We start from the raw sequence: 19,219 nt of genomic DNA on the forward strand, positions 1-19,219 counted from the left end.
GAGCTAAGTTTAAAGACCATCCGCACCCTGACAGTGATGCCCCACAAGACCCCACACTGTGCATCCCCTGCAGCTGTCCTTGTGACCCTCAGCAACCAGAAAGCTGTGTGTGTGTGTGTGTGTGTGTGAGTGAGTGTGTGAGACTCACTGACTGTCTGGCTCCCTCTAAGTGCAGAATTTCTGGATATTCACTAAAACGAGAAAATAGATCACCCTGTCCTCTTGTCCTCTGCGATAGAAAGATCTAGAGAAAACTGACTTCCATTCACAAGTAACCGCCCTTGAGCTTTTCCAGAGCCATTTGTTCTTTACTTGGCTTCATGGCCGTGAGCATGACGTCCTCCCCCAAGGGTTCAGAGACCCAGACCACAGTGTGGGATGGACGCCGCGCACGCTGACCCCCTCGACCTTCACTTACTCTTCCACCAGCGCCCGCTGAGCCCCCGTGAGCGCTGAGGCCCGCGGTCGGGGTGAGCGCCCTCGAGGAAGCTCTGGACGTGATCCCTTCCAGGAACGTATGACCGATGGGACCCGCACCACCGGCGCGTGTGCCTGAGGAGCTGTGCCAAGGGTCTAAATGAGGTGGCCCGGCCTCAGCAGAGGTGGTGGGTGAAGGTACCAGGGCAGGGCGAGGTGTCGACGGGTGCCGAGGCATCCCAGCCCTCTGGCGAGAAGGTGTCTTCACCGGGAAGGGGCGCTGCGCGCTGGTCATCTGGAGAAGGGGTCGGTGCCTCTGTGAGACGGTCCTGCTCCTCTAGTTTCTCACAGGCTGTGTGCGCTGGACAGCACCTCCCCGTGGCCCCCCGGCCCCCGTGACATACCCTCGTGGGGCAGAGTCCCCGCCCCCGCTGTGACTGTGCTCACGGCTGACCTGTGTCCGCGGTGAGACTGTGCTCACGGCTGACCTGTGTCCGCGCTGAGACTGTGCTCACGGCTGACCTGTGTCCGCGGTGACCGTGCTCACGGCTGACCTGTGTCCGCGGTGAGACTGTGCTCACGGCTGACCTGTGTCCGCGGTGAGACTGTGCTCACGGCTGACCTGTGTCCGCGGTGAGACTGTGCTCACGGCTGACCTGTGTCCGCGCTGAGACTGTGCTCACGGCTGACCTGTGTCCGCGCTGAGACTGTGCTCACGGCTGACCTGTGTCCGCGGTGAGACTGTGCTCACGCTGACCTGTGTCCGCGCTGAGACTGTGCTCACGGCTGACCTGTGTCCGCGCTGAGACTGTGCTCACGGCTGACCTGTGTCCGCGCTGAGACTGTGCTCACGGCTGACCTGTGTCCGCGCTGAGACTGTGCTCACGGCTGACCTGTGTCCGCGCTGAGACTGTGCTCACGGCTGACCTGTGTCCGCGGTGAGACTGTGCTCACGGCTGACCTGTGTCCGCGGTGAGACTGTGCTCACGGCTGACCTGTGTCCGCGCTGAGACTGTGCTCACGGCTGACCTGTGTCCGCGGTGACCGTGCTCACGGCTGACCTGTGTCCGCGGTGAGACTGTGCTCACGGCTGACCTGTGTCCGCGGTGAGACTGTGCTCACGGCTGACCTGTGTCCGCGGTGAGACTGTGCTCACGGCTGACCTGTGTCCGCGGTGAGACTGTGCTCACGGCTGACCTGTGTCCGCGGTGAGACTGTGCTCACGGCTGACCTGTGTCCGCGGTGAGACTGTGCTCACGGCTGACCTGTGTCCGCGCTGAGACTGTGCTCACGGCTGACCTGTGTCCGCGCTGAGACTGTGCTCACGGCTGACCTGTGTCCGCGCTGAGACTGTGCTCACGGCTGACCTGTGTCCGCGCTGAGACTGTGCTCACGCTGACCTGTGTCCGCGCTGAGACTGTGCTCACGGCTGACCTGTGTCCGCGCTGAGACTGTGCTCACGGCTGACCTGTGTCCGCGCTGAGACTGTGCTCACGGCTGACCTGTGTCCGCGCTGAGACTGTGCTCACGGCTGACCTGTGTCCGCGCTGAGACTGTGCTCACGGCTGACCTGTGTCCGCGGTGAGACTGTGCTCACGGCTGACCTGTGTCCGCGGTGAGACTGTGCTCACGGCTGACCTGTGTCCGCGGTGAGACTGTGCTCACGGTGACCTGTGTCCGCGGTGAGACTGTGCTCACGGCTGACCTGTGTCCGCGCTGAGACTGTGCTCACGCTGACCTGTGTCCGCGCTGAGACTGTGCTCACGGCTGACCTGTGTCCGCGCTGAGACTGTACTGTGCTCACGCTGACCTGTGTCCGCGCTGAGACTGTGCTCACGCTGACCTGTGTCCGCGCTGAGACTGTGCTCACGCTGACCTGTGTCCGCGCTGAGACTGTGCTCACGCTGACCTGTGTCCGCGCTGAGACTGTGCTCACGCTGACCTGTGTCCGCGCTGAGACTGTGCTCACGCTGACCTGTGTCCGCGCTGAGACTGTGCTCACGGCTGACCTGTGTCCGCGCTGAGACTGTGCTCACGGCTGACCTGTGTCCGCGGTGAGACTGTGCTCACGCTGACCTGTGTCCGCGGTGAGACTGTGCTCACGCTGACCTGTGTCCGCGGTGAGACTGTGCTCACGGCTGACCTGTGTCCGCGGTGAGACTGTGCTCACGCTGACCTGTGTCCGCGCTGAGACTGTGCTCACGGCTGACCTGTGTCCGCGGTGAGACTGTGCTCACGGCTGACCTGTGTCCGCGCTGAGACTGTGCTCACGGCTGACCTGTGTCCGCGCTGAGACTGTGCTCACGGCTGACCTGTGTCCGCGGTGAGACTGTGCTCACGCTGACCTGTGTCCGCGGTGAGACTGTGCTCACGCTGACCTGTGTCCGCGCTGAGACTGTGCTCACGGCTGACCTGTGTCCGCGGTCCCCCGGCCTAGGGCCCTCTTGCCGTTCTGTTTTCATTAGGTTTCCGTGCGGGTTGATGGTCAGTCAGTTCCGTCTAACATGCAGGCTCGGGAAAGCCCTGTTCTCTTGTCCCCAAAGGACACTGGCCCCTGTGCCCAGCACGTGCCGATGCCAGCTTCCTCGTCTCCTGCTGTTGTGCGTCTGCTGTGTCTGCATCTGTTTCCTCCTGGTGCACGTGGGGTGAATTTATCTGGCTTTGATAGGATGGCCCCACGCGTGCATCCTGAGTCACTCAGTCGTGTCCTACTCTATGTGACCCCATGGACTGGAGCCCGCCAGGCTCCTCTGTCCATGGGATTCCCCAGGCAAGAGTACTGAAGAGGGTTGCCATTTCCTTCTCCAGAGGATCTTCCTGACCCAGGCATCACACCCAGGTTTCCTGCGTTGACAGGCAGATTCTCTGCCACTGAGCCACTGGGAAGCCCTGGGTGGTCCCAGTGAAAGGGGTTCTCCTACCACATTTGTTACTGGTTTACTTCTGTTGTTCTCAGAGGGGCAAGCACAGAATATGCCCTGCTTTACAGAACGTGGCATTTTCCCTGGGTTTTACACTAAATGCATGGGAAAAGCTGATAATGACCAAATGGACAGGTGGCACATTCTGAAATCAACACTGCAAGCCCCTTTCCTCCATCAGCTCAGAAATCCTCCTGGTTGGAGATACGGGGCGAGGAGGAAACAGTCCCTGTGGGGGAAGGTTTGGGAAGGAACCCTTTCTGGGGTTGCTCTACTGGGCTCTTTCCTCCACTGGTCGAAACCCTGACGTAACGACGGCGCCTTGCAGTTTGTTTGCTGAATGCATTCACAGAAAGACCCTCTGGGGTTCAGCCCTGTGAGCTGGGCGGTTAGGGCAGCCCATGGCCCAGGATGGCAAGTGGGCAGGAGAGGGGAAGGGTTCTGAACGCACACTCACGGGGATGCCCGCTGCTGGAGGGCCTGCGGATCGCAGCAGGGGAGCAGGCACAGCACAGGGGCGCGGCTCCAGTGCCCGCCGGCACCCCACGCCCGCCACGGCCCTCTGCATGGACACTCTGTGGGGCCTGCTGGACCAGCAAGGAGGCAGGCGGGCCTCTGGCTGGCAGAGCGCTCACCCTGTCTCTCTCACGATTCTCTACTGCCCATCGCTTGAAACCACTCAGGGAACCCCGCAGGAGACTCAGCCACATCCTACTTGTAAAATATCATTATTTGCAGTCAACAAAGGGAAAACACATATGCTAGCCTTCATCAAAATGAAAAGCTTGTGTGCATCAAAGGACTCACTTTCACAGAGTGAAAAGGCGGCCCATAGGACGGGAGAAAAGGCTTGCAGATCATATACCGGATAAGGGGTTAATTATCAGAAGACAGTGTTCTGTTGGCTTCCTTTGATTCCCCTTTGCACACACTGTGTTTTTACAAATTGAAGGTTTGTGGCAACCCTGCATTGTCAGTGATGGTTAGCATTCTTTAGCGATAAAGTATTTTAAATTAAGGTGTGGGCACTGCTTTTTTAGACATAATGCTGTTGTGCACTTAATAGACGATGGTGCAGTATAAACATCACTTTTGTTTTCAGGGGAAAACAAACAAAAAAGACTCATGGAACTTGTTTTCCAGTGGTATTTGGTTTATTTAGTCATCTGGAACTGAACCCAAATTATCTCCAACGTGTGCCTGTACCCAGAATAAATTACAGATGCAAACAAATGTGATACACCAGTGTCCCTGGGGGCATTGTTCACAGAGGCCAAAAGATGGGAAAAAACCCAAATGTCCATGAATAGAGGAACAAATAAACGAGGTGGAGACAGTGGAACAGTATTCAGCCGTGCAAAGGAATGAAATTCTAACACATGCTAACACATGGATGATCCTTGGAGATATGATGCTCAGAGAGACAAGCCAGGCACAGAAGGATGAACATCATGTGATTCCACTGATGGGAAGCACCCGGAACAGTCAAAGTCATGGAGACAGAAAGTAGGGTCGTGGTGACCAGAGGTAGGGAGTGTTTGATGGGGCAGACCTTCAGTGTGGGAAGATGGAAAGGTCCTGGAGGTGACAGTGGTGGCTGCACAGCAATTAATGTGCTCACTGCCTCTGAGCTGTGCCCTTAGGAATGGTTGTGACGCTGTCTTTTATATTACATATCTTTTGCTACAACAAAAAAGCGACATGTCAGGAGAGCTGATGCTGGGTGTCAGGAACACTGTGTCCACCAAGATGTCATCTCCTGCCTTGCAGGCCTTTCTCTGGGGTGACTGTAATTCCTCGGTTGTTAAAAATAAAAAAAAGGAAGATATAGGATAAAGAGGATTCTGAGGGTATTTTGCTCAGATTTTGTGCTAAGATATTCTAAGAGTTGTCTCAGACGTGGAATATTGCTTTTGGTTTGGAAAGTATATAAATGATGATGGAATCTTGGGTTGGAAGGGAATCAGGAGGTCACCACCTCGTCCCCGCCTGCAGAGGTCACCATCTTGCCCTTGTCTGCAGATACTGTCTCACTTAAATTACCCGAGGTGGATGACAATCTATCTTCTTATGAAAAAGATCTCTTCATATTCCATTTCAATTTTAAGCATTTCACTGACATGAGACTACTCTTCATAGATAACCTCAAACAGTCACTCCGACCAGAAGAAATTCAGAGCGCCCACGTGACAACGCCCTGACTTGGGCACCATGGGGCCCAGAAGCGGACGGTAATCAGCGAATGAGGTCACGTCCTCACGCCTCACGGTCCTGGGGAGGGGCTGGTTCATCCCGAGCATCATCTGAGGCCCTACTCTGACCCTGCGTACTGGGGAGGCCTCCAGGCAACCATTCTCCAGTACAGAGCACAGATGAGATGTGAAGACCAAGAATCACCTCCCGGCCGCCTCCTCCCCAGGCGTGGCATCCCATTTCCTCTCTGACTCCATCCAGGCATCGTTTTCCGACTGTTCAGTCCTCTCTGAACCCTCTTCCATGAGCCCTAAGCATTTCCACAGGCGCCTGTTGCCCATACCTTAGAAACAAGCATGGTTTTCTGGAAAGACTCCATGGAGTTTAAAAGCAATGGGATAAAGGCCTATGTCGCACAGTCATTAAAATGGAGCTACAGTGTTTTCTTTTCAGTAACCCAGAACACTTGCAGACTTTGCTGGGTGGACAACTTCGTCTTCCATTCCCAAAGTCCCCTCATCTGCAGGACAGCTCAGAGGTCAGTGTTAGGACACGGTCAGTCTCCAGTTGGGAAGCCTCCTCCGATACGAGGTGTCACAAATACACCTCTAATGTATAGATCTTAGCAACTCAGGTTTCTGGCAAATTCCGGCTTTCCATTTTCAGAGTTAATGTGTGTATGTGTGTGCACACGTGTTCAGTCACTTCAGGCAAGTTTGACTCTTTGCCACCACGTGGACTGTAGCTCGCCAAGCTCCTCTGTCCATGGACTTCTCTAGGCAAGAGCACTGGAGTGGGTTGCCATTTCCCCCTCTGGGGGATCCTCCCGACCCAGGGATTGAACCCGCCTCTCCTGCATCTCCTGCACTGCAGGCAGGCTCTTTACCCACTGAGCTACCTGGGAAGCCCAACGTCTGTTTACATTATTTTATTATCTGGTCACTGAGCAAAACACGTTCATCTGGGGCAAGAACTGACTCACACATGGAACAGGGGTTTATCAAGTCATCTTGTCATTTATTCGTTGCTCCACTGATGCCTGTTCCCTCTGATCCGTCTGTCAGTTTGCTTAGAAGATTCCCATACGTGTCATTTGAGACAGATTCCTCTGGATGAGGAAACTGGAGCTTAGGGGGTCGTTCTCCTAAACAAGTCAAGCTCAAATCCTTGTCTTTGGTCTCCAAATACATGACATCATGACAGAGCCAGTGTGCGCAAGAATTCCAGGTATCAAATAGGTCACGGACACGGAATGACTTTCCAGAAAATGATGCTTGTTTCTAAGGGATGGGGGGAGTGAGATGAAGCCTGGACCGACAGGGAAGACTGACCAGGGTCCCGTCCATCCGGGGGCTCCTAAGTGTGGTGCTGGTGTTTCCCCATGACTCACCCGGGCCAATCGGATGGTGCTGAGTACTGGCAGGAAACCCAGAGGAGTGGGTATTGATGTAAAGATTAACTTAAATGCTATTATGATATACAGCCCCTGGTCGAGCTGTTTAATCTGTCATTGTTGTCTGTCACGTTGCCGGACGACTGAAGCAGCTGCACTGCCGATCCGCAAAGCGGGGCTGCTCCCTGGGTGATAATTGACCGCGTTGGTATTTCTATTCACGGGTTTTTAAAAAGAAGGTAGAAGTGGGTTGTGTCCAAGTACGGCATTTGATTGTGCTCACAAATGCGATAATCAGGTGTGGCCGTACAACAAAGTGCCTCCCACGAGTGGCCTGGTGGCCCGACCTGCTGGGCGCCTGTAACCGCGGAAAACCCAGGGCCTCTGTCCCCACACCGCTGTGCTTGTCGTGCGAGACGGCGTCCGCTGTGCCCACTGGAATTGTTTGTTCCGAAAGAAAGTTCTACATGACAAGTCACACAAGGAGAACATTTTGCTCCCTGCGTTTCCTTCCCTTCCTGCATCAGTGCTGGAGTTTGAGCATGGGAGGCGGGAGCCCCTTCAAATCCCAGAGAAAGTCCTTTCCAGACTGGGCTCCTAAGGTCTGCATGCGAGCTTGTCCCGTTCTCAGCTGGGCAGCCACTGAGACCCACCGGGGGAGACCCGTCCAGGGGAGACCCACCAGGGTGAGACCCACCCTCCAGAGGGAGACCCATCCAGGGGAGACCTACCAGGGTGAGACCTATCTAGGGGAACACCCACCCTCCAGGGGGAGACCCACCAGGGTGAGGCCTATCTAGGGGGAGCCCCACACTCTAGGGGGAGACCCACTATCCAGGGGGAGACACACCATGGGAGAACCCCCAGGGGAGACCTGGGTCCTGGCGGGGCAAAGTCCCACTGTCCTGCATCTGACCAGCTCCAGGGACATCTTCGCAGCTCAGGGCACCTTGCCCCCCTTCCGTGGGACTCAAACTCTCGCTGGAGCAGAGGCTTTGGGACTTGGGACTAGCCTTGGGGTGGAAGGTGCTGGGCAGACATGGGGACGGCTCTGCTTCTGTTGCTTCTGAAAATTAGAAAACGCTTCAGTCTCCTTCCTCCTCATGTCCTCTGATGTCTCCATCTGTGGTGTGTGCGTGCTGAGTCATGTCCGACTCTCTGAGACCCCTGGACTGTAGCCCGCAAGGCTCCTCTGTCCGTGGGCCTCTCCAGTCAAGATTGAAGGCGTGGGTAGCCGTTCCCTTCTCCAGGAGATCTTCCCAACATAGGACCAAACCCGCTTCTATGTCTCGTGCATCGCAGGTGGGTTCTTTGGGGCTGGGCCGCCTGAGAAGGCCTCCATCTATGTCTCCTGCATCGCAGGTGGGTTCTTTGGGGCTGGGCCGCCTGAGAAGGCCTCCATCTATGTCTCCTGCATCGCAGGCGGGTTCTTCGGGGCTGGGCCGCCTGAGAAGGCCTCCATCTGTGCAAAGAGGCTAGTGTTACCCACCATGTGGGTCTACTGTGAGCTCCTGAAAGGGGTCCCGCAAAGCCATTGCCTCTCAAAACAGCCACACCAGTGTCATGAGCAGTTCTCACATTTATAGTGTTTATTACATCTTTCTTCCCTTGTGGCTCGGCTGGTAAAGAATCCACCCGCAATGCGGGAGACCTGGCTTCAATCCCTGGGTTGGGAAGATCCCCTGGAGCAGGGAAAGGCCACCCACTCTATTTCGGCCTGGAGAATCCCATGGACTGTATAGGCCATGGGGGCACAGGGAGCCAGACGTGACTGAGCGGCTTTCACTTAACTTCACACCTTTCTTCCTTAGGCTTTGAATCTTGGAAGTCCAGTTTTCAAGGTAAAACACAGCAGAACTGTGTGATTAAAGTGGGTTATGTGTAAAGAGCTGAGCTTAGTTCTCTGCCCTTGACCTTGTGGGTGGTGGGGTGACCCTGTGTCTGTAGACGCCACTGTCTGCTTTAGACCGCCCTTGAGTGTTGGGGCTGGGAGTTCCTGGGGCTTTTCAGGAGGTGACGGATGGGCGTAATCACCCCCTGCCTCTTCCTTTGCCCCGGGGTCCTGCGAGCTGCCGCTGCCTCCATCGATGCTCAGGTAGGTAAAATGCTGCGGTCCCTGTAAGCTGTCTGTTTGCAGGAACATCTGAGAAAGCAGAGGGTGAATTAGGGGGTAGTAAGTGTGCAGCCTCCAGCTCGCGGCCGCTTATGCAGGGAGCACAGAATGCAGAACCTTTTAGGCAATTGATCTTCCGTCTCTATTTCTATGACTCCCATCACCATGGAATCTCAGATCCTGGCAGGCGCGGGCTAAAAACAGAAGCTGGGGGTGGGGGGAGTGCCCTTCCTGACTTGATCACCAGGAGTTCTGTTCTTCTGGGAACAAAATAGGAGCAGAAGAGTGACTCCCTCCTTCCAGGCGCTGGAGGAGGCCCGGCCTCCAGACCTCGGGCCGGGCTGGTTCTGAGCGGCGTCTCAGCCTCCAGGAGGGCATGCTGGTCCAGGGGACCGCAGCTGGTGCCCAGCTTGGGCCTGGGTGCCCAGGGGTCCCGCCTGTGCATGTGCGTGGCGGGGGGTCGGGGAGGTCAGCCAGGAGCCAGATGCGGTGCCGGGGCTGGGGTGGCGGCAGGGGGCAGGGGGCAGGGGACATGCACAGCCCTGTCCTCCAGGGGAGAGCAAGCTCATCTGCATGCAGGGCCACCGGAAACCAGGGCTGGGCGGGCGGAGTGGTGGAATCCCTGCAGGAGCGCCATGGGGCCCCGGGTGTCCTGGAGGCTGCAAGGAGAGAGCAGCGTGAGCCAGGCTGACTGGCAGATGTGGGCAGGATGCTGGGGGGATGAAGTAACCAGAGAACCAGGTGGGCACCTGTGGCCTTGGGGAGGGGCCTGGGGCAGGTGGACAGCCCCCCCAACCCTACTCAGGGCTTGTTGTCCCATGGACACTTAAGGGGCTCAGGCCGTGTCCCCAGACAGCAAGTAAAGGAGATTCTAGAGGCGTCCACCAGGCCAGCAGGGCAGTGTCGGTCCAGAAGCCTTCGCCCAGAGACATCACTGACCAGAGGCTTTCAGAGTCTTAGGTGCAGGGCCTCTCCCGGGACGTGAAGGGGTTTTTAGCCATCGGTCAGCGCTCGGTCCACATGGTTATGCCTTTTCCACAGCCTGTGCACTCATTTACATTCATAGCTTAGCTCTCTCCTGGGAAAAGGACTGCCTCTCTGCAGAGCGGTATTTCAGATTTCTTCATCACCTACAAGGTATTTTCCGATCCATGGTTTCTGATTCCGTGGCACAGGGCTGGGGTGTTTTAGCTGCTGTCTGACAGTGCAGACCAGGAGCCAGCACGTGGGCGCCGCTGGCGGGCGGGAGCTGCTGGAGGAGCCGTGTTGTTAGTGTAGAGCTGAGGGAGGTCAAGGCTGAGACTCCCCGGCCCGTCCCCCAGTCTGCAGGCTCTGCTGGAGGTCGCGTGTCCGGAACCCTGCAGGCTCTGTGTCTGTCCTCGCCCTCCCTTTCCTCCTCCCACGCTCCCGGGGTGGAGTTTAGCCAAAGTCTTTACCAGCTTGTGGAGGGCGGTGTGATGGCCTGTTGTGGTTCCGCCGCCCGCACATTAACAGTTGTAATGATTTTATTGTTGCTCTTCACGTGCTACGTTGTGTCCAACTCTTTGAGACCCCCTGGGCCACAGCGTGCCAGGCTTCCCCATCCTTCACCATCTCCCAGAGCTTGCTCAAACCCATGTCCATTGAGTCAGTGACGCCATCCAACCATCTCATCCTCTGTCGTCCCCTTCTCCTCCCCGCCTCAATCTTCCCCAGCATCAGTGATGGGCTCTAAGATCATTTATATTTTATGCTTTTAAGATAGGAGGATTTTTTAACTGGAAGAGCCCGACATTGAGTGATCATGTTTCCTCCAGATTTCCGGGCCTGGGGCTGTTGCTTTTCTTTCCTGGATGGGCTCCCAGGGCAGCCAGTGGCTCTTCCCGTCTGGATGGTGACTCAGGTCATGCGTCTGTGGGAAGCCATACCTTCTGGGCAAAGCTTCCTAAGAAGGAGTTGCGTTGAGTCTGGTTGTGAAAACCACCTTGAGTGGACTTTCAGGGTGAGAGCTGGCCATGCGAGCCGGCTCGGGGACGCTTACCTGGCCCCTGGGGCTTGAGCCGTGTCCCCTGGTGTGCTGAAGCTCTAGTCTCCCGGGGCTTGTGAGCGTGAGCGCGCCTGGAGGAGGTCTGGGGGGACAGCGAGTGCAGACGCGGCCTTGGGGCAGCCCTAAGCCAACATGACCCGTGTCCATAGGAAGAGGGAGAGTCGGACAGACACAGACAGAGGCAACGAGAAGATGCGGGCAGAAGGTGGTCACCTGTGAGCCGAGGGGTGTCCAGGGCCGCCCCCCCCGAGGCGTCCAGGAGCAGAGTCTCCATCACAGCCCCCGGGGAGCCCACCCTGCTGACACCCCTGCCTTGGACTTCCGGCCTCCAGGCTGTGGAAAAGTGCATTTCTGTGACTTAAAGCTGGCGTTTTCAGAGCAGCCCTAGGAAACGAATCCACTGACTATTAGAGTCGGTGGCACAGATCAGGCTGGCACCAAGCCAGCTGACCTCTGGTCACGGAGAACATCTCACCCCTTCGCCAAGACGCCCCAGGGACATGTACTTGTAACAACTCTCTCCTGGAGATGCCACGTTCAGGACGTGGGGTTTGTCTCTGGGAGAAACGACCGCGTTTAACATGCTGCCTCTCTGGTCCCACCAGCGTGTCTGGGATGGTTTCAGGAAATCCAGGGGCAGATCGGGGAAGCTTCCCGTCAATAACGACGGAGTGGTTGCCTTCACTTCATCTTTAAATTTCTGATCTTTCATCAGTTTGGTCGCATCCGCGTGAAGAAAGCTTTTCATCAAATTTGTCCGTTTTTCTGCCTTTTGTTCTGGCTCTGTTAAAGTGCTCGGCTGGGATCACTTTCAGTTTCATCGCTTGGAAAAACCCCAATAATTAGATTTAAATCATAAAATATGCTAATGAATGCAGATAGACACAGGATAGAGATTTCAAAGGCAACCTAATGGGTTCTTCGCCAGCAGGAACAACGCTGAGCCACGTGGGTAATGGCTTATCCGTTCTCGGAGGTTACGTAAGAGGAGCCCAGAGCCGCCAGGCCGGAGAGCTGGGGGCTGTGTGGCTCCTGCAGCAGGCTCATGATGACCCTTCGCTCCCAAACGCCCTCTGGGCGTGTCTGGCTGTGTGCCCAAGCCATTTTGTGCTGCCAGGCCTCGTTTCTGCACCCGGGGGTGTCTGCTCCCTGGAAGACATGCGTCATATGCCGCGGGGGATCTTGGGGTCTCAGCGTGGCCCTGCCCTCAGGGGACCACTTTCAGGGGACAAAGGACGGACACAGAAGCACCACCCACGGGGTTACAGCGGCTCCTGCTCGCCCAGAGCAGAGGGGCGTGTGTGTGGGGAGATGCTGAACCCACAGAACAGAGTCTCCTCCTAGGAGAGCGGACGCCAGCCCCACCGGGGAACCGATGGCCAAACGAGCATGTCCTCACGGGCTGCCCATCAGCCCACACAGCCCGACCCTGGAAACCTGCCAGCCTCATGGAGGAGTCCCGCCCTGTGGCCCGGGAAGGGTCTCTGGGAGGAGTGGCCGGACGGCGGGGCAGGGACCGGGGGTGCTCTGCATCTCTCTCCAGACTCAGGAGGCCTGGGACCTCGGCGTGGGGGCGGTGGGGGGTTCCAGGCCGAAGCCACAGCCGCCAGTGCCTCATGTCAGAAGGTGGGGTTTTAGGGAGCCTCTCATGTGGGGCTGAAGACGAGGACACTCGGCCCATCAGGAGGGCAGGGGCTTGGGCATTCGAGGCCAGTGGCGGACGGGCTGACACGGGTCCCAGGAAGCTCCAGGTCTAGGTCCACTTTCCTCCCCAGAGGGAGAAGGAAGGACAGTGGTCAGCTCTCCAGCCCTGAGACCAGGCCGGCCTCGCCCAGAGGGGCCTGTGGGTACAAACAGGTCTAACGCCTGATGCGCAAGGAAGGGGAGTCAAGGAACTGAAGCTGAAATTCCAATACCTTCCAAAGTGTGAGGCCTGGCCCTGACCTCCCGATAAAAGTCTCACCCCTGCACCCGCCTGCCTGGGGCTCCTCCATCTCTGAAACAGTCTAGCACATGCTGGTTCTGTGTCCAGCCTGGAAAGCCACGGCTCATTCTCCAGCCCTTCCGATTAGAGTATGGTGTCCATGAATGACTAAGTCTTGGGTCTGCACCAGGCAGACTCAAGTGCTTGGAACAGAGCGTAGGCTCCGTGTGCTTGTGGACGGAAGGAGGGAAGGAAGGAAGGGGTGAATGGAGAGAGATTTGGGTCCCACTGCAGACAACGCCCTTGGTGGGGGGCCCACCCAGAGTGAACCGCACGGTGGTCTGGCTCTGATTGCATCTAGCTGGGTTTCCGCATCCCAGGACCCGGGACAGATCACCTCATTTCCTGCTTCTTCCTTACGTGGCTCTGTGTGGCAGGCAGCCCAGCAGGTTTATTGAAACTATCAGCTGTCTACTGAACCCCTTTAACGCAGCCACGGTTCCTTCAGCAAATGGGGCCTCAGCACAGCAAACCTGAAGCCCAGCCCTCGGGGGTCCCGGCCTTGTGACCAGAGTGGCTGAGCCCCTACAGGGCAAGAAGGAGAGACTTCAGAAAGTCACTTGCACTAATACAGGGCCGGGGCCTTGCCACGTTTTTCTTGCTTTAAATCAGAAACTAACAGCGTGTGCTCTCATGTCTTCTAAGCAGACTTTCCCTCTGTTCCTTTAGTGAATACGGTCTCATCAAACCTTGACCACAGTTGGCAGGGGTGCGGTCACTGTGAGATGAACGTGAGTCCCCTGAGGGCACACCTCACTGCGCACCCGCTCCTCGGACCCTTGGATGAGGGAGGGGATGAGTCAAAGAAAGCGCCAGCTGATGACCATGCCCTGGAGCTGAAAGCCATTGCCCACAGTCTACAGAACCCGAGCCCTCCCCTGCCTGTTCTGCCTCTTAGTTCAGGGGCCCCCAAGTCACTTTGCGTCCCGCGATAGAACAGTGGAAGCTTCCATGTTCGAGCATCCCTGTGATTGAAAGGCTGTTCTGTATCTCTTTTGAGATTTAATCATCTGCTGCAAAATAGCATTTGTGAATGAGTGTTGCCCAACTCGTGCTGGAATAGAAACGATCAAATATTTGGTAGCCAGAAGCCAAGTGGTGCTGGTTACACCAAACACGCAGCCTTCCTCTCTGGCTCTCAGGAAACCAAACAGGAGGGCGCCGCAGAGGAACGAGGCGGCCTGCAACCGAGACCCGCGGTGACGGCCGCGCTGGGTGGCCTCACACACCGTACACATGTTCCAGCCGCTCTGCTGGTGGAGCCCGTGCACGCGCACACGCACGCACACACAGATGCACGCACACACGCAACACATGTGCGTGCACGCACGCACATGCACGCACGCATGCACGCGCACACGCATGCACGTGCACACACATGCACACACGCACATGCATGCACACACACACGCATGCATGCACACACACACACACACACGGTCCAGCGTGGAGCGTCTGAGTTCTGGCGCCTGCAACCTGACGTCAGAGTCACTCGCCCTGGAGCCACATCTCTCCACCTTCACCCCACACAGGAGGGCTTCTGAAATCTGCCCGTGCTTGCTTCCGTCCTGAGGAAACATCTGAATTTCTCCGTAACTCTTTGGCACGTCTCCTTTGTCTTTTGTTTGTGTTACTTGATGCAGGCATATACATGCCCCGCTTTTAAAAATTTATGATTTTTAATTGATGTATGTTTGACATATACTCTTGTATAGGTTTAAAGTTGACCTGGTGACTTGCTGCATTCACATATTGCAGTATGATGACCATTGAAGCATTAGCTGGTGCCTCTAATGCCAAACGCATAATGATAGTAAAATGGTGGTTACCAGAGCCTCAGCGGTGAGGGACAGATGTTCTTAAGGGTGCGTATTTGCAACTAGCAGGTGGATACGTCCTGGAGCTCCAGTGCCCGCTGGAGCGCTTGCAGGCAGCGGTACTGGACACGTGTGTGTGTGGCCGGTCCCTCCGGCCCGCACCCGCACGACTCCTTGGAGAGGACGTCTTTGAGCCCCAAGGCTCTGCTTCATCTGGAAGTCTCCTGGTTCCTGCAATGTGTGGGGCCTTCCCCAGCAGCCCTGCGGGCGTGAGGCTCGGCACGGCACCCCGCATCCCCTCTGAGGTCACCCTGAGCTCAGCCTCGGGAAGGACAGTGCTTCTCCCGTGGGGGTCCCACTGGAGTAGCTGCCCCCGATGTGTCAGCTTGTCTGAAGCTGGAGAGCCACGTCAGGAGAACCGAGTCACTCAACACCCAGACTTAACGAGTCACGGTTCGGAGCGTGAGCAGCGGCACAGAACCCGGCCACATGGCTCCAGTGAGCCCAGCGTCTCCCCTTCAAAGTTCAGCAAGCATTCAGTCAAGTCAGCGTTTCCTGAGTGAGTTGGGAGCCGGTTTTTCTGCTGTGGGATTTGCTGGCCCAGCAAACAAAGGTCACTGCTGGTTTTACCTTTCTCAGCCCCTGTTCACTGTGCTGCTGAGTGCCTGGGTTGTCCTTGGTCTGTGGCCCTGGGGAAGACCCTGGGCAGCTTGCACGTGTAGGGTGGAGATGCAGGGAGGGCCCCGCAAGCCAGCTGGGCAGGGCCTGCGGGGGCGGGGGTGGATGAACCCCTGGCCCAGCCTGGCATTCTGCAGCCACACTAGTTACCCGAGGCCGGCCCAGCTTCCTGGTTCCCCTCCTTCCAGGGGAGGAAGGGTGCTCGCCCGCCCAGCACCCCACCCCACCCCTCCAGCCGTGCTCCCCCGACTATGCAGAAAGCTTCCCATACAGGTAGGGATCCAGGCCCTCGTGCCTGGGCTCTGCAGGCCCTGAATCTGCAAGCATGTGACCTCCAGTGCTCGGCTCTGACCTCTGACTCTCCCTGGTCCTGGACCACCTGTGGCCTGAACCGGGACTCTCGTGCTGGGTCTTGGTCCCGTGGGTGTGCTGAGCCTTCCCCAGTCCTGGGGGTTCTCACTGGGGCCGCACAGGCTCTGGGTCCTCCTGAAGGGTCCTGACCTCTCACCCCCACCCCACTGTGATGGGGCCTCGGCCACTGCCTGACCAGGGGCTGGGCTGGCAGAGCAGAAATATCCAGCACCAGATCAGCCCCTGGCCCTGCCTGTTTCAGGTGTTTCTGAGGTCAGGGCAGAGAGGGCTGTGGTGGGGACCATTGGGCTCACCCCTGCATAGAGCGTGTGTGTGGGCTCAGTCGTGTCTGACTCTGCGACCCCATGAACTGTAGCCCACCATGCTCCTCCGTCCTTGGGATTCTCCAGGCAAGAACACTGGAGCGGGTTCCCCACCGAGGGATCGAGCCCAGGTCTAGCGCTCCTGCATTGGCAGGAGGATTCTTCACCACTGTGCCACCTGGGAAGCCCTCGCCCCTGAAACACCCCCAACCCTCCACCCCTGAAACACCCCTGACCACCTTGTGAGGCACGGGACTGGGTCTTCAGATGCATTAGTTTGCACGTCTGCGTCAGTGATTAATTGCATTGGGGAGTGTGAATATGGTGGGCTCCGGTTTCCAATGCACAGATCTTAAAAGAAGGAAATAGAGGTAGGTCAGTGCAAAGGAGGGAAGGATGGGAGGAAGGGAGGGGCGCCTGGGAGGCCAGAGACGGTGACAGCTGAGAAGGGACGAAGCTGACAAACATAAGCTGAAGTGGCGAAAACAGAAGGACGGCGTGTGAGAGACACACACGGTCGAGCAGCTGCGGCTGACAGGACGGGCTCTAGACCTGCGTGAGCACAGGGAGGACCCTTTCTTTGAGGGGGGACCAGTTTCTGGATGCTGTGCGGTTGGCATCGACCGTCATGGGTTGCAGGTTCTTGGCGGGCCGGCAGAGAGATCGCGCTGGGATTTTTGCTGCAGGGATGCGTCAAGGACGCCAGGCGGCCAGCCCGCTCTTTTCTGAAGGAGCCGTGCACAGGAGGCTCGCTTCCCGCTCCCTGGGCGTCCGAGCCCCTGTCCACTCTGCTCCCACGGGAGGACCGGGACCCAGACACCGTGTTGCTGGAGACCAGTGGGCAGGCGTGGCGGTCCCCTCACCGACACGGGCGGCCAGACCCTGAGCTGGTAAGGGTCGGTATCCCAAAGGGGCGCGATTGTGTGCAAGTCAAATACAAATCGAAGTCCGTCACCCTCCCAACGGGAGTCTCTCTCGACCACCTCCTTCCTCGGCACAGGGGCCCCCCTGCCAAGCCCAGGCCTCGGCCTGCACCCCTCTGTTTGCATGACACGCCTCAGATCAGAGGGACCCGAGCCGAGGGCACGGTGTCCAGCGTGGTCCTGTCCACAGCGCTGGAGACGGCTGGAGTCCTCCAGTGTTTTAGCGCCCTTTCCCCTGCTGCTGATCTGCTGTCTTTGACCCACTGATGACACTTCTGATCTCTGTCTCCATCTCCATGTCCATTCAAGGCCACCGTGCACCTGTCACCGTTTTGGTCACCTGCCCTTTCACAATTTGTATCTCTCATCTCAGTCTCTTTCCTGTCTCCCTCGTCTGTGTTCCCCACATACCGACTCGGAACCACCCCTTTGAGTGACACGGACCCCTCACCTCTACTTTCGTCCACTTGCCCACCAGCGAATTTCATCACTCGTGTTGTCCTCCCTCCAAGCGCCTTCTCCCCGGGCTGGACAGGCCCTGCCCGCTCCACCGTCCCTGCAGACCTTCAGCGTCCACGTGTCTGGATTTGGTCCCGGTGGACCCAGTGTTTGCCCTCGTCATCCACCTCGAGTGCACCGTGAGTTTCTAGATGAGCGATTTATGATTCAAGGGCTTGGCCTCCCAAGTCCAGTCTCTTCTACTTTCTTCTCTTTCGTGTCTTCAAAACAAACCGACAAAAAAGTTTATGACGCCGCATGCTGTGTGATAAGGCACTGAGCAAGATGTCCTAGGAACATCACAGTTGTCCATTGCTTCTCACTAGGTCATCTTTCCCTGGAGAATGCAGTGGCACCCCTCTCCAGGACTCTTGCCTGGAAAATCCCATGGACGGAGAAGCCTGGTGGTCTGCAGTCCATGGGATCACTACAAGTCGGACACAACTGAGCGACTTCACTTTCACGCATTGGAGAAGGAAATGGCAACCCACTCCAGTATTCTTGCCTGGAGAATCCCAGGGACGGGGGAGCCTGGTGGGCTGCCGTCTCTGGGGTCGCACAGAGTCGGACTCGACTGAAGCGACTTAGCAGCAGCAGCAGCTTTCCCTAAGGTGGCTCTTAAGCTGCCTCAAGAACCCACTGAAGGGCTTTCCTGATGGCCCAGTACTTAAGACGTCTCCTTTCTATGTGGGGCGTGTGGGTTCAATTCCTGGTTGGGGAGCTAAGGTAGTACATGCTTCTTGGCCAAAAAACCAGAACATAAAACAGAACCAATATAGTAACAAATGCAATGAAGACTTGATCTTGCAATGAAGAAAATGATCCTCGTAAAAAAAAAAAAAATTATTAAAAAAGAATACCGACGAGCAAATGCCCCAAAGCTTGGCTCCCGTGTGTTCCTCCATGCGTGTGTTCCTCTGAGTGCACCATCGTTTCGGGTCAGAAGCTCCAAAGACATTTGTATCCACTAGGAGATAAACAAGTCCCTGTTCCTATCGTCCTTGTGAAGCCCAAGATGTACCCGTGCTTGCTGGTCACTCCTGGCAGCCGCAGCCTGCAGCCTCCCTGCCCTCTTCCTGCAGCCTCGGGGGTGGGTGCGCCCGCCCCTCCACAGGCACTCGCTTCTGGATCTCCCATGTCGACAGGATCCTGGTTTCCTCACCATTCTCGCTCCTCCCGGGGGAGACGTATGTGTGCCCTCCCCGTTCCAGCCCCCTTCGTGAACAATGAGAGAAAATATTAATTGATTTTTTTTAGGAATTAATTATCACAACCATGTTCCAGAGTCCCCGTTGTCTCTTGGTGACCTCCGACTCCGTCAACTTGCATTAAATCGCATGATTTATCTTAATACTTCCTGGAGCCTCCCTTTCATTTCTGAGCCTGGCTTTCTCACCTATTTTTTTTTTTTTTTTTAACTTTTTAAACTTCAGTGTGAGATAATCTTGTTCCGCTCTGCCCTGGCGCTCTGTCCTGCAGGGACTTCTCTCTTAGCATTCAGTGCCTCTGTCCTTCCTTCTGCCCTGTGATAACAACACTTAGCATTTATACAGTGCCTTTCCTCCTTGAAGTGCTGCACAAA

Source organism: Bos indicus x Bos taurus, chromosome 12 (assembly GCF_003369695.1).
Source record: "Bos indicus x Bos taurus breed Angus x Brahman F1 hybrid chromosome 12, Bos_hybrid_MaternalHap_v2.0, whole genome shotgun sequence".
Taxonomy (NCBI): Eukaryota; Metazoa; Chordata; class Mammalia; order Artiodactyla; family Bovidae; genus Bos; species Bos indicus x Bos taurus.